The following is a 16,096-nucleotide window of genomic DNA, read 5'->3' on the forward strand; positions in this document are numbered from 1 at the left end:
ATAGTGCTGAAATGACATTTAAATCATGAACTCTAATTACTCTTTTATGCATTGATTGCTTTACTGGTCACTAGTAGTTGTTGTACCCATCTCCTTTAACAAATTGTACGCCTTGTCAATTGATTTAGCCATTAAAGCTCCTCCCACAATGGCATCAATGGTGGTTTGGACATGACCACTCAAACCATTGTAGAATGTCTGCACTTGAAGCTACTTGGAAGACCATGATGAGGATAATATTGAAGCAATTCTTTGTATCTTTCCCAAGCCTCGTACAATGACTCAAAATCTTGTTGGACGAATGATGTGATGTCATTCCACATTTTCACTACCTTGGTAGATGGAAAGAAACCTTTCGAGCAAGATCATCCCATGTTGTTATTGAGCCAATAGGGAGTGCATTCAACCATGCTTTAGCTTATCCCTCAATGAAAAAAGGAAAAACCTCAAATGAATTGCATCATCTGTGACACCATTGTGTTTGAACGTATCACAAATTTTCAAGAAGTTTGATATATGACCATTTATATCATCATTTGGAAGGCCCCCAAACTAATATGGGGTTTGAATCATGGTGATGATAGTCAACATGATCTTAAAATTGTTTGCTTGAATAGTTAGCCTTCGAATGCTCAATGAAATTCCTTATACTAAAGGAACAGTATAATCCCTCAAGCAACAATTTTCAACTACTACACGCTCTTGGGTTTGTTGCTCACCCTATTGATCAGCCATTGTATTTATTAGTGCAAAACCTTGTTGATTTTCTGGTCAAAGTCTATGGAATGTTCTCTTAATTTCTGAATCATAAGGTACAATCTCTAAGCTTTTTGCTTTTCTCATACAATGATTGAACACACTTGCAAAACAAAGAAATAAAACGTAAATTAAGACTAATTTGTGCAATTTTAATATTAGCACATAATAAAGAAAACAGATTCCCAGACAACGGCGTCAAAAACTTGTTATTAATTTTTCAAGTAAGTGCACGTTATTGCAAACAGGTAATATAGTAGAAGTAGAGTATCGTTCCCACAAGAATTTGTTTCTAAATTTTTACTAAGTACTAAAATTTTATAATAAATCAATCTTATTTAAATAACCAAGAATTGTAGAAAATTAATTAAAACGAAATTAAAATAACTACTAAATTAAGTAGTAGAAATTAAATATACTTGATAAAGACAATAAACTAAAGACTTAAGATTATAGGTTCATTCAACATTTCATTTAATACTAGCTTCTCTTATTATTTATCTTTCTTGGGTGGTTTTACAAACCTAAGATCCAAAATTATGTACAAGTCTTCATCAAGATGCTTGCACAAATACCTAACTGAATTAGTTCACTATATGTCTATAGGAATCAATTAAATTAGGTTCATTAAGCTAATGTCCTAATTTGGCTATGTATGACAATTGGCTTATATCTACCCGAATCACAAATCAGATCACCTAAGTGACATGAACATATACTATTCAAATCTTAGTCCAATCTAAAATCTTTCTGTTAAGCTTCAATTAGATTCACAAATTAAGTAATTGTTGATCAAGCAATTAAAGGCATTAGGAATAAATTTGAATAAGTAAGACTATACACATTCATGATAAATTAAAGAGAAACTAAGTTCAAACTACATGTCGAAATCCACCATAATCCTAGAAAAGAAAATTAGTTCATGATATCTAAATAAAACAATATCTAAAGAAATTCAACCATGAATTCAAAACAAGAAAATAAGTATAACACAAAAGAGAGAAATAAACTAACATTGAAGCTTGGTTGATGTCCTGCTTGATTCTTAGCTCTAATTCTCCAGAAAAGCTTTTACTGTTCTCTCCTTTGAATGCTCTGAAAAAGACCCTTAAATATGTGAAAGTTGTCCTAATTTCCAAAATTTCATCGTAAATTTTATTTTAGAAACCAGGGTGGTGCTGTGGTCATGACTCTTTGGCACCGTGGTGCCATGGCAGTCATTAGTGGTGCCGCGACACTACCTTTTCAATGTCATGACGCTTTAGCCTCGAGCCAAAGTATGATACAGATCAATTGTCCAGTGCCACAAGCACAATCTTCCTAGCGCTACAGCTTTAGCTCCCTCAACACCGAGGCCATGAGTAACTCAAGGCTATGGCCTCCAATCATCATGCTACCTTGTGCAAAACTACATCTGTCCATCATCTTTGGGCATGATTTTCACCTCGATCTGATCTAAACTAGGCAAAGTGGTAAACATGTAAGTTGTAGCCCGTTTTCTTAGCTTTCCAATGGATAAAGAATAACATCAATTTGACTTCTATAGCTCAAGTTATCTTTAAATTAATACAGTATGTATGAATAAAGCCTTCAGTATACTTGTGTTATTTTGACTCAAATGCACCTTTCTCATCAAATATTCTACACAAACCATGAGAGAAATCAACAATAACTCTTCTTATAGAAAATTAAAGAAAAATAAAGTAAAATTGAGCTAAAATAACTTAATTTAACTACTCAACATGTAATCTAACTTAAACTAAAAAAACACTTAAAATGCTAAAATTCAAACTTAAAATTTCAAAGGTCTAGCTACTTGAGCCCTCAAAATTTGTCAAAATAACTCTATATAATAGAGTTATCAGAAAGTCAGAGAATTGAGTCCCCAAGCTAAAAAGGTTTATCCCAAGAAGACAAAAAAAGGGTGAAGCTTCTAAAATTTTGTAGGATTGAGCCCTATGATAAAAAGGTGAATCCCTAAGAAGATTGAAAGAAATTGTCCTTAGCCATAATCAAATTAGGATTGACCCCTTGTGTTTAAAAGGTCAATCCCTCATTAAATTTAAGGGACAATTTCAAGTAAGGATCAACTCCCTTAACTTAAAGAGTCAATCTTAGAGTTGTGACAAACCAACATCAAATGCTCCAACATTTATTTTTTACATTGAACGACTCTACAAATGATTCAAGCATCATAAGAAAAAGATCTCCAAACTATAGAGCAACCTTAAAATCCTTAAGCACACTTATTCGTCTCTCTTAAAGCATTTGAGTCTTCCTCCTAGCAATTACTAAGTTGATTTTTCTGCTACATCTTGTACTTACTTTGTTCAAGCTTAAACTGTTATAGCTTATTAGCCTTTAAGAGGGATTCTTACTTCATTTATTTCACTCTTCATTTATTGTTTAGTGGTTATACCTTAACCAAGTTAAAAGGTAAAAAGGTTCAATCTTAGCCTTAAAAGGATTTGTGTAAAGGTTGTGCTTGAACCTTGAAAAGGCACTTTCATCGTAGATTCTAAATTCTTTAATGAGCTAAAGGAGAGGACATAGGCAAGGAGGCTGAACCTCTATAAAATTATTGTGTTCTTGTTTTCAATCTTTTCAAGTTTTTAATGGTTTAATCTTATTTCATAAAGAAAATCTATTTTCATTAAATCTATAAAGAATTTTTCAAAGAAGTCAATTCACCACCCTCTTGAACCTCTACACTTGAGTTTATTTCACTAATATATAGAACCTCTCTATCTTTTCAAAGCTTAGATAAAATTTATCTATCTTTTCAAAGCTAAGATAGAACTTTTCTATTTTTTCAAGATTGAGATAAAACCTTTAACTACTACTTTTTGAAGGCTAAGGTAGAACTGTTTCTATATTTCAAGGTTTGATTCAAAGCTAAGATAGAACCTCTATCTTTTCAAGGCTTAGATAGAGCATCTTTATTTTTTCAAGACTAAGATAGAACCTCTCTATCTTTTCAAGGTTGAGATAAAACCTTTAACCACTACCTTTTGAAGGCTAAGGTAGAACTTCTCCATTGCTTCAAAGTTTAAGTGTTTACAAGGAGTGCATAAGATATGATACGTCCAGTAGGTGGATATGCTTAATAAGTACCAACTTGGAAGAGAGAAAATCAAAGAATGAATACAAAAAGTAGAACTGAAATTTCTAATGGAAATAATATCACTTGAATGGCTTGAATGCTTGGGAGAAAGGGTAAATTCTTTCTTTTTCCTTCTTTTTCCTCATAAATCTCTCTTCTTGCTCATAGGGCTCTTTTCTTGCTTTATTTCAAATTTAGAATCAATTTAAAGTTAACATATAGTTACACAACTATAAGGTATGCATACACCCTAATCTTTGTAATTAATCTTTATTGAAAGATGTTTGGTTGATCCTATATCCTATAACCATATTTATATTGAACAATTTCACTATATGTGAGGTGGTAACATTACGTTTAGAACATAGTATAAGGAAAGAGAAAGGAAAGAAGGAAAAAGAGTGGAAGTAAAATAGTATTTTTTTTCTTTACTTTCCTTCATTCTATAGAAGAGAAATTGAAAGGAGAAAGAAAAATGGATGCATTTACAGCTTTCCCTTTTGGCCTTATCTCCAAATCTAATAGATCCAAAAATGGGAGGAAAATACTTCTTCTATTTGAATTTATCATTTTATTTATAATTTTATCCCTAACCTCTTTTTTCCCTTTATTTTCCTACTTTCATACCAAAATAAGGAAGAGAAAACAATTTGCCTTCTAGTTTATTTTTCCTTTCTCGTACCTTCTTTCTTACCAAACATAATTAAAGGGGGAAATTTTTTTTTAGCCCTTAAAAACAAGGTGTTTTTGAAAATAAGCCTCCAAATAATTTTAACTGTTTTTAGCCACGAGAATAGATTTTGGGACAAAAATGCCCTTAATGAGCCATCTTCGTTGACACGCACTCTCAAACAAGCAAAAAAAATGAGAAAATAAATATGCAAAGAATTTGCAAATATCTAATTTTGTGCAAAACATCTATTTTTTTTCACAAAGCTTGTGCAAAACAAAATAATGTTGCATTAGATGTTTTTTCAGAGATTTCGAACATGGCATTCAGATAATAGGAGAAGAGTGATATTAAACCAAATGAGGAATCGGTCATGATAAATCGAAAGCTTAAAGAATGATGTGAAACCAGAAATCCCTGATACAGTGGTGAATCGAAAGGAGAAAGATGTGAATCCAAAGCACGAAATGGTCATGCTACAACAAGCCATATGTGACACGGTTGTGGCAGGGCAGGGTTTAGAGTTTGTGAAACGGCATGTTGGGAATGTGTGACACAACATGGTGGGAATGTGTGACACGATTGTGACATGGCAAGGTTTAGAGTTTGTGACACTCCATGGAGGGAATCTGTGACATAGCAGTGTTTAGAGTTTGTGACACGCCATGGAGGGAATCTATGACACGGCAGGGTTCAGAGTTTGTGACATGCCATGGAGGGAATCTGTGACATGCCAGCATTCAGAGTTTGTGACACGGCATGGAGGGAATTTATTACACAACAGGATTTAGAGTTTATGACACGCCATGGAGGGAATCTGTGACATGGCAGTGTTTAGAGTTGTGACACGCTATGGAGGGAATCTGTGACACGTCAGCATTTAGAGTTTGTGACACGCCATGGAGGGAATTTGTAACACGACAAGGTTCAGAGTTTGTCAGACTCCATAGAGATCTGTGACATAGCAGGGTTTATAGTGTGTGATACAGTATGGCTTGAACATGTGACACGACATGGTTTGGAAAAGGAAAAAAAAGTGGGCAAATAACGAGGAAATAGATTGGACTTTCACTAAATGAATTCAATGAATAAATGAATATTTATAGAAGAAATTGTGAGGCCATTTCATTTTGATTAAATATTTTCCAGAAATCACAAACGTTTGTGTGAAGGAACTCAAAGAGTTTGATTTGATTCATTCCTCATTCCCGAAGGTACTGGAGTGTTTGACTTTGTCCTTTGTAAGCTTGACAACACCACAGCAACAATGTCGGTTATTAGTGATGAGGTCAATCAGTCTAAAATAAAACTTTTAAAACTTTTTCCTGTTCGTTAATTTTTTGCTGGGTTTGTGTTTTTTCAATCTTTTCAATTATTATGTTTAAATTGTTTTCTTTCTAGTTTTATGGTCTTACCAAAGTTTAAAACTACAACCGATATGGCGTGTAGTGGGTTAACTGCTTTTTGGGGTTTTTAGTGTGTCACGACATTGGTTATTTTAAGGCAGTTAGTGTAACGAGTCAGTAATTACATTGATTGGCATGTCACACACCATGAGTATTTTAGGCCAGTTTATGTAAGGACACAGTAAGTATATTGATTGGTGTGTTAGTGTTGGCGTGTAATAACATTTGACTTGATATGCATGGCGTGTTACAACATTTTACGTTATATGCATGGCGTATTACAACATTTTACGTTATATGCATGGCATGTTACAACATTATGGGTTAACTCAGTCGTGCATGTGTGCCATGTTTTGCATATGTAGTCTAGACAGTATAAGGATCTTGACAGTTTGCTTATTGTGGTGAGGGAGAAGTGGGCGTTCAATGTCGCTATTAACACCCACTGTAAGTCATCACAATTGCATTACATCAACAAGACTTTCCAAGAGAAAAGGGAGTACGATGCAATGAAACGTACGTGCTTCGAAATGCTGCTAGATGTATATCCACAAAGCTACTTCTCCGCTGGTCTCCTGCATAACATCATGATTCGTCGAATTACCGTGACAAATTCAATGGAGCATGAGCAATGGTTTGCCATTAGCAAAAGCAAGGTGCGCATATCAAAGCAAGAGTTCTACCTTATCACCGGACTAAAGTTTGGTCGAATGCTCGATGTGTTCACAAGACCATACGAGGTTGTTGCGGATGAAATTCATGCACGATACTGGAACGGGTAGCAGAGCGTTAAGCTGCAAGCATTGCTTGATGTGTTTCGCGAAGGCAACTTTCAACGATCGGGAGACACTACCAAGATGGCACTCATCTTAATCATGAATAACATTTTATTTGGTTAAGACTATCGTAAACAGGTGACGCCTTGGCTCTTGTCATTGGTGGAGGACATCGACGTTTGGAATGTCTTCCCATAGGGTCACTATGTTTGGACACTAACCTTGGACTACCTTTTGAAGGGGTTCGAAGTTCCTGCCTTGAATGTGCAAAAGGATCGGTTACGGTACAACATTTACGAATTCATGTGAGTGATACAGGTACTGTCACGTAACATTTTTCATTTTCCTTTCGACATAATAATTTATGGTTACACTCGTTTATCATTTACAATCTAATAATGGTTACACTTGACTTGTAGTTCTGTGCAATAGAGGCAATTCTGGCCTTGCAAAAGATAGTTACCCCTTCTGCTCCGAAGGACAATGTCTACCCACGCATGCGTAAATGGCAATGCAACCAGAAGCCAAAAGACTTCTACAAGGTAGTTGGGATGTTGGAGTCATCTTAATAGGTAAGTGAACAACTACTAATTTTTGCTATGAATTTGTATAATAATTTTTTCTAAAATTTAATCACAATCCCTATTTTATAGTTGTGGGCAGTCAAGACCTTGGAGCCCACCCCAGATAAGGTCAACCGGGAGTATTTTGTGGTCATTGATGTCCCGTTATCTGAAGGCCACCAACACGTGCCAATAAAGCACATGGAGGATTGGGCAGACTGAGGCTTAGGTGCGAGGGAAAATAAGAGACACTTGAAGCAAAAAAGAGCCACTGGTACCATGAAGCCGAGGTACACTGCTGCTACTGGAGTCAATGAGCTGTCAGGCCCTAAGTTGATAGAAGAAGGTGATGACCATGGCAATGGCAGTGAAAAGCCAGTAAGGATGGTTCTAACGGTTTGTGTTCAACAATTCCATATGTGATTATCGAATAACATATCTGTGTTTGCAGTTGCACCATGTGACGATAACTCCACAACCATCGAAAGGCCCTTTTCAGACTCACAGTGCTAACAACCCGTCGGTAAGATCGGTTATAATAGTTTCTATTCAACAATTCCATATGTGATTATTGGATAGCATATTTGTGTTTGTAGTTGGACCATGCGACGATAGCTCCTCAACCACCAAGAGGTCCCCTTTAGACACATAGTGCTAACGACCCGTTGATAAGATTAGTTTTAATGGTTTCTTCTCAACATTTTCACATATGTTTATCGAGTAACATACTAATTTCTGTTATTGTAGTTGAGGGAGTAGACGAAAGCTCCTCAACCATCGATCTGTCTTGCTCAACTAAGTAGTGGTAACGAGTCACCGGTAAGGATATTAAAGTTCTAATGGTTAATGTTCAACAATTTCATATATGATTATTGAATAACACAGTAATATATGTTATTACAGTTAACCCATTCGACAAGAGTCAATGACGGAGTAGTCACGAACCATTAATTGCTACGAATCATGCGTCAACATAAAAAAGACATGTTGGAGCTGAAGGCTTCAATTTAGTCATTGACTCTGGTGATGCAAACGTTTGAGGACCGTATTGTTGCTCGGATTCTAGACTGCCTAAGATCACAAGTACGTTATTCTATCTTCGCTCATATATTGGTCGTTTACGTTTAGTAGGTGCAATTCTATTTTTTGTTCTCAGTTTATGGTTTGAGGTATTTTATGAGCTAACGAATCTTCCTATTTGTCTCGTTCTATAGGGCGGTCTTTCATCTCACGATGCTGGTGAGAACCACGATGATGATGATGATGGGTAACATGATGAACCTGGTGTTCACATTCACGATGACGTTGTTGGTGGTAACGGAAACCTTGTTCCTAAGGCCGATTCGGATGATGCTGTGGCAGAGGCTGCGACCCTTCAATCAGATGATGTTGAAGGAGACCTTGCTCTTGAGGCCAATTCGGTTATCAATGCATCTACGGGAAAGGAGAGGGACCTTCACTCAGTCGTGGCTGAAGGAGAGCATTTTGCTCAGGCCGATGCATTAGTCAAGGCAGCAGTAGGAGAGGACCATGTTACTCAGAGCACTCCTAAAGCTAGCGGGTCACGGTTGTCGTCACCAGAGTCATCTGATGTCCATCATCGTGCAGCACAAATGTTAGACCCAACTGAGTGGGCACGACTGAAAATGGAGAGCAAATACAGGGCAAGCCCGTACGTTGACCCCTCATTAAGCCATTAAGATGTAAAGAGCACAACGGTTGAAGCGTATGAAGCTTTCAAGAAAGATGAGTGTGCGAGGTAAGCTCATAAATAACATTGCAAATATTGTTTTTTAATGAAACATTAATCCACCTAGGCTTAGAAAATTCATTTTGTTACATATGCAAGTGTAACGTCGAGATCTTAAAGGATCAAGGGGCTGATTTTTTCACAACATTAAATGATCCCAAAAAGGAAATGACAAGTGAACAAATAGATGCATGCCTCAACGTACTCTATAAGTGGATGACAAGGCCAAAGTTGAAGTTGTACAATACCCATGCATGCATGGTTGACACAATATTCTTCGTAAGTTTATTTGAAAAATTTTCAATTCTGTAAATACTAAGTTTTTCATTGCATTAAGTGTAAACTAATGTATGCATGTTTCACAGGACACCATCCATATGCTACACATGGCATTTCCAACTGAAGATGCTCGAGCCATTATGAAAATTCCAAATGAGTTACTGGGGTACGTGGAGGGTGAGAGGCCGACATACGACAAAAAATAAGAAGATGTCGATTTCATCCTCGCGCCTTGCAATGTGGGTGGGCATTGGGTGGTTGCGAAGATCGACTTGGTGAGATGGACGATCAAGGTGGTGGACTCCGTAAGAACTTTAGATGCTAATGATAATAGAGTGCGTGCGGCTTAGATGACACCCTTTACAACAATGATGCCAATCATCTACCACCAAGCCGGTTATTTCAATAGAACACGTCGGAAGACACGGGATTTGACGTCGATGCCATTGGAAATTCATTTGCCAAAAGCTAAAGTGCATTGACAGAATGATAGTGTCAGCTACGGTATGTTCATGATAGGGTACATTGATGATATTTTGTAATCAAAATAGATCAGAGTTAAGTAGAATATGATTGCAAATATGCATCGCTAATACGCTCTAGAAATTTTTCCAACAGTTGTGAGAGTGAAACCAAAACATATCGACCCTTGTTTGTACATTTTTTTTATATATACAATTAATTTTATTAATTTTAATATTCGTACATTTTATACATTAATTTCTCAATTCAAACACAGTGCCTATAAATCTCAGAAGCTAATGTAAATTTAAATTAATACTACAACCACGTGGCATGTCACCTCATTGGGGCATGGCGTGTCACCCTTGAATACTGCAACAAGTCAACGTGTCACGCCATGTATCTGCTTTCACGCAGCGTGTCACCCCACAATACTACAACAAGTCAGCGTGTCACGCCATAAATCGGCTTCCACTCAACGTGTCAACACAATTGATATTGAAGCGTGTCACCCCATAAAATTGCAACAAGTCAGCGTGTCACACCATAAATCGGCTTCCACTCAACGTGTCAACACAGTTGGTATTGGGGCGTGTCACCCCACAATACTGCAACAAGTCCGCATGTCACGCCATAAATCTGCTTCCACTCAATACGTCAACATAATTGGGGTGTGGCGTGTCACCCCACAATATTGCAACCAGTCAGCGTGTCACGCTATAAATCTGCTTCCACTCAGCATGTCACCATAAAATGTCATTAACATCTACCAATTATAGCCTATTCTCAACCCCCACACCTTCCGATGGAAACTGCCACCTGGCAATTTCTTTTATTAGCTTAGCATTAATATATTTTTTCATTCATTTTCATCCTTATATTTAAAACCCTAAAATAAAACACTAAATAAACATATTCCTTTCACTTATTTGACTTTAGTACAAGTAAAAAACTAAGTTAAATAACCAATTTCAAATTTGTTTACTATTATAAATACAAGAAGAAAGAAATTATTTAGTCATTTTATATTATTTTTGTAAAAATGATAAATTAATTTATTGATTAATTTATATATTCTACATTCAAATAATCAAGTAAAAAAATATTTATATATATTGTCAACACCCTAAATCTTTTACACTTAAATATTTGACTTATTAATATGCATATCCCATAAGCTATCAACAATAAATAATAATCTACTTAAACAGTATAGGGACTTTACAAGTCTGTTAAGTGTTCAAAACTACGAACAAAGTGAAATGAATAATCAAATAATATATCTGTAAAATTAATAAAAAAATAAAGACTCATCTACAGGAGGAAACTAACAAACACAAAATCCAAATCCAAATATGAATGAATGTAAGATACTGCAAGAGCAAATTGTGACAAAGGTATTGCACATGGGTTACACATTTAGTTAGGCCAACAAGCTATATTCATCCATAAGACACACAACGTTTTCAAACATTGTCCTTCATATTGGACAATTGTTGCGTGTGTGATCGGTTTGTCAGCAACTTGAACATACTTTCAATCAGCGCACTTGTGGAGGCACCGATTGACTTGTAGATGGTGCTGGATTTATAGATGGAACTGCAAATGGGGATGGCCAATTCTGTCTGCTATGCTCATACCTCTTGCATTGCGAACATCTCCGATGTTCAAGTACAATGTAAATACTATGTCAATTAGGGTTCAAATAAGAAATAAAGATATTATGACCTTATTGCTGCAATGACATGGTTGCATGGCAATAAATCTGTTTGGAACTCACAACATGAACACGTCTTCCTAGACAAGTTTACAAGTCTGTCCATCTTCCCGTCTTTAACTTTGAACTCCACTCGATTGATAAGTTTAACCACAAAGCAATGTGCATCATTGAACCATTTGCTCAACTGCTTGGCAACCCAAAGGCTGGGGGGCGTGGTCACCTTGATGGCCTCCTCGTACCGGTCATGGAACCAATGCTAGAACATGTCTCTAAGAACTTGATCAAAACAGTGATTGGCATTTGTCTTGCATGCTTCAAGCATGAGTTTACACATTCCGCAATGTTAGATGTCATCATTTGGTATCACCTTGCCGGTGAACAGGCACGTGCTCATCTCTTAAGGCTTATTCTTATAAGGTCAGTGTGAGCTCCCGCGTGAATCTACTTAAGCTGGTTCATATGTTTGTTGAAATTGAAAACCTTATAACAATCTCAAGCAATGGTGAAAATCATAGAAACATCATCGTGCTTGAACTTGTTTTTAAAGTTTTTCTTCAAGTGGTACCCGCATAAACCGTGGTGCGTTTTGGGTATGCATATTGGATTGCTTTCTTAATGCTAAGATGATGATAAAAAATGAACATAGTGTTTTCAGGACAACCAACCACATCACGCAGCTTGCTAAGAAACCACGTCCACGATTCTTCATCCTCAACATGGTCGATGCCAAACACAACTAGATATACGCACTCGTTCGCATCTTTACATATAACAGCAAACAGAACACCCTTGAACCTGCTTTTCAGATGTGTCGCATCAATTGTAACCGTATGACCAATTACATCCCTAAACCCCTGAACACAAGCCTTGTATACCTAGAAATAATATTTGAATCTTTCTACCTCATCAGCAGCCATTGCAATGATTGTGCCAAGATTTTCTTGTTCCAACATATAAAAATACAAGGGTAGTAGTTGAAATTACTCATTTCAGGGACCGAAAACAAGCCTCTCTGTATACTCCTTTGCTTGTCAAACCTTACCATACAAGCATTCTAATCCCCACTGAACCCTTATCTCACCAATTATGTCCTTAGGTTTCAATGCTACTCCATTAGCTTGAAACTTGTGTGACATAAGTTCACCAATTATCTTCGCACTCGCGGTTGCAAATCGCCCTTACAAACCATTGACTGTACACGTGTGTATTTTGTTGAACGTCCGAACTTGCCAATATTCTTCTCCTTCAGGTAACTTCGTTGCACGCACACTGAACTTGCATGCCTTGTCCTTACAACCAACCTTATAACGAGCTTCACATGACCTTTTTACTCTTATTTCAAACTGCTCTTTTAGGGCCAACATGTTCAAAGCTCGTATTAACTTGACCTTTGAGGAAAATATTCTTCCTTTGTATAAGCGATCATCGGCACATGTCGACTCCTCAGTTGTCATTGTTTGGAAGGAGAACCTTTCTACACCTGGAATCACCTACGTATGAGATATCCCTACATTTTCCCTTTCTAGATAATTGTCATGGAGCAATGTACCCGAGGAATGAATCCCATTCTCATCAGCGATGAGGTTATTGTATATAGGGTCATCACATTGAACATCTCCTAAATCAACACCTCTAACAGGTTCCGTTTCGCCTTCAACATTATTGCAAATTGGAATGTCACTATCATAAAGCCAGTCATCATCTGAATTCTCATCATGCCATTCATCAGGCCCATCATCTGAATTTTCATCAAATCTATCTTCATTGATAGGGAACAAATATTCATTTCCCTCATAAGATGTAGTATTATCTTTGAGTGTCATAATGTCACCTTCCAACATTGTAGTGTTATCCTCAAATGTCGCATTCTCATTTGAAAATGCCATTACACCCTGTACAGTTTCACCTTATCGTTGCATTTGTTGGATAGAAGTAACTAATTGGTTCGATGCACATCCTAATCGGAATTATGCAGCCAACTGTTTTATGAATGTCGTGTGTCTACCGGGTTGCACAAACTCTTATGCATACGTCAATTGCCATTGTTGTGGGTTACGGACCGAATGCTTTGGTATATGTGAAGCATTGTAAATCTCACTTTGATTAAGCTGATTACCATGTTGTTCAGCTTCTTCATGTGACATAACATTTGTTTGGCATCCCTTAATGCTGACATACACAGCCGGAGCATTCCTCTGTTCTAGCATAATTAATGCAACATCCTCATCGTCCTTGATAATTAGCCGTGATGGCTCTTCGGGTGTACTGATCAATGCATGTAACTCAATCTCATCAATTTCTGAGTTTACCCCAACAACATCTTCAACCAGCTTCATCAATTCCACAAACGACAAATCACTCCTAACCCCCCGCATTCGTGACTCACCACCCTTGTAAATGCCATCCACCTATTGACCATCGTGTCTTATCACAAGTCACACAATTGGAAGCCCACTAAAATTTGAAAACAACAAAAATTTTTCAATCATTTAACACATTACATGACATGTCGTGTTCTAGAATTTTCAGTCATGTTGTTACACACCATGCATATAACATAAAATGTTGTAACACGCCATGCATATAACGTAAAATCTTGTAACACTCCATGCATATAACGTAAAATGTTGTAACACGCCATGCGTATCAAGTCAAATGTTGTTACACGCCATGCGTATCAAGTCAAATGTTGTTACACGCCATGCATATCAAGTCAAATGTTGTTACACGCCAACGCTGACACACCAATCACTATAATTACTGTGTCCTTGCACGAACTGGCCTAAAATACCCATGGACTGTGAAATGCCAATCAGTGTAACTATTGACTCATTACACAAACTGCCCTAAAATAACCAATGTCGTGATGCGCTAAAATAACACTAACACATGTTATAGATGCATGGCGTGTTACAACTCTAGGTAATGTTTCTAATCCATGTTCTAATTTAGACCAAATGTTTCAAAAATTTAAGTGTTGCAGCAATAAACCCAATAACATACCTTGATGTCATCTCTGCTATAGGGTCTGTTAATCGACGACAATATGGCCAAATGCCGAGAGAAAGACCACAGCCCGATGATGATGGTGCTCAACAAAGAGTTGACAGAGCTCATACAGTTCAGAGAGCTAAGAGAGCTAATGACAATGGTGCTCAACAGAGAGTTGACAAAGTTGAGACAGTTCAGAAAGTTGAGAGAGAAAGATAAGCGAGCTCAAATAGTTGAGAATTTATTTCTATTTTCTCTCTAGTGGGAGGGAGATATCGGGAGCTTACTTTGAGATGATGTTTTTAGGGGCATTTGGGTCTACTTATACTTCTTTTTGGTTAGAAACAGATAACTTTATATGGGTGGTTATTTATGAAATCACCTTATCAGGAGGTCTATTTCTTACTATTTCCTCTAATTAAAGTGGAAGCTTTACCGCCCACCCTTCTTCTTGGTTTCATCTTTTATGTTTTTTTTAAACATGTGAAACATTATTGGGCTTGAACTACACAAGAAAAAGATATATTGCTTTTCCTACATCCCTTATTCATAATTCAAAGTTAAAACCTTATGGCACGTTTGGTACGGAAGAACAATTAAACTATTCCCTCCTTATTCCTTTTTCTTTTTTATTTTTTTATTAGGTTGCATTTTACTGTTGGGAATAGTCATTCCAAAAAATGATTATTCCTCAAAAAGGGGCTTAGCCATTCTGCTCTCTCTTCCCCGTTATTAACCATTCCATGTCTGATGGAATAAAGAGAAATATCATTAAACCAAAATGTCCTTGTTTAATAGAAATAATTATAACCTTACCCTTATATAAACTTTTTTTCCTTTTTTTTCTCCTTTCTCTTCCTTATCATTCTCTCCCTCTCTCCCACCTTCCTGTTGCTACCACCACATTACTTGCTTCGTCCTTCGCTACCCCTAGCGTGAAATACGTTCCCAATTGTCACTTTAGTCTCTTTTTTGTACTAGGATTATTTGCATGGTATTTCACAAATTATTTTCCTAGTTTGTTATTGTAGGGTTTTAGTAGCAAAATTATTTATTTTTGTAGCTGGGTTTCTTGGTTCAAATACTTGAAGCTTTTAGTCACAATGCCTTATTATTTTGACGGAAATAACAAGATGTTGTTTTGAGACTTTATTATTTTGAAATAAATATAATGTGGATATTCAAAGTATGTCGTTTTGAGCCTTTTAAGTCACAGTGTATTATGGTTTTATATTCTTATAAACATATTATTAAAATATAATCAAGAATAATTTTGTTTTTGAGTATAAATATATGATTAAATTATAGTCAAGCATAATTTAATCTTCATGTACAAATATTTTATTATATTTTTGTCTTTTGATAAAAATAAATTAAATATTATAATAAATGGTAGTTTTGTCATTTTATCTTTTATTCACTCATTATTTCAAAACCATTCTTACCAACCAAATATTAGAATAAGTTATAATAACAATTCCTACACTATTCCATTCCACCAACCAAACCACATAATAATCATTCTATTCTATCCCTACCTTATTCTATTCTAATAAAATAATCAGTTTATTCCATTCCATGACCCAAACGTCCCAGTAGAAAAATGCATCAAGTTTTAAC

The 16,096-nt window shown here is 36.3% G+C and overlaps 1 non-coding gene across 1 annotated transcript; it reads left to right on the plus strand.

The window, feature by feature from the left end:
- Positions 1-219: 219 nt before the first annotated feature.
- Positions 220-326, plus strand: LOC148763481 (small nucleolar RNA R71). The gene has a single exon (XR_016025602.1). It is a non-coding gene; the product is annotated as a small nucleolar RNA R71 (small nucleolar RNA).
- The last annotated feature ends 15,770 nt before the right edge of the window (positions 327-16,096 follow it).

The sequence above is a fragment of the Theobroma cacao genome, chromosome 3 (genome assembly GCF_053813885.1).
Source record: "Theobroma cacao isolate CCN51 chromosome 3, ASM5381388v1, whole genome shotgun sequence".
NCBI classification, from domain to species: Eukaryota; Viridiplantae; Streptophyta; class Magnoliopsida; order Malvales; family Malvaceae; genus Theobroma; species Theobroma cacao.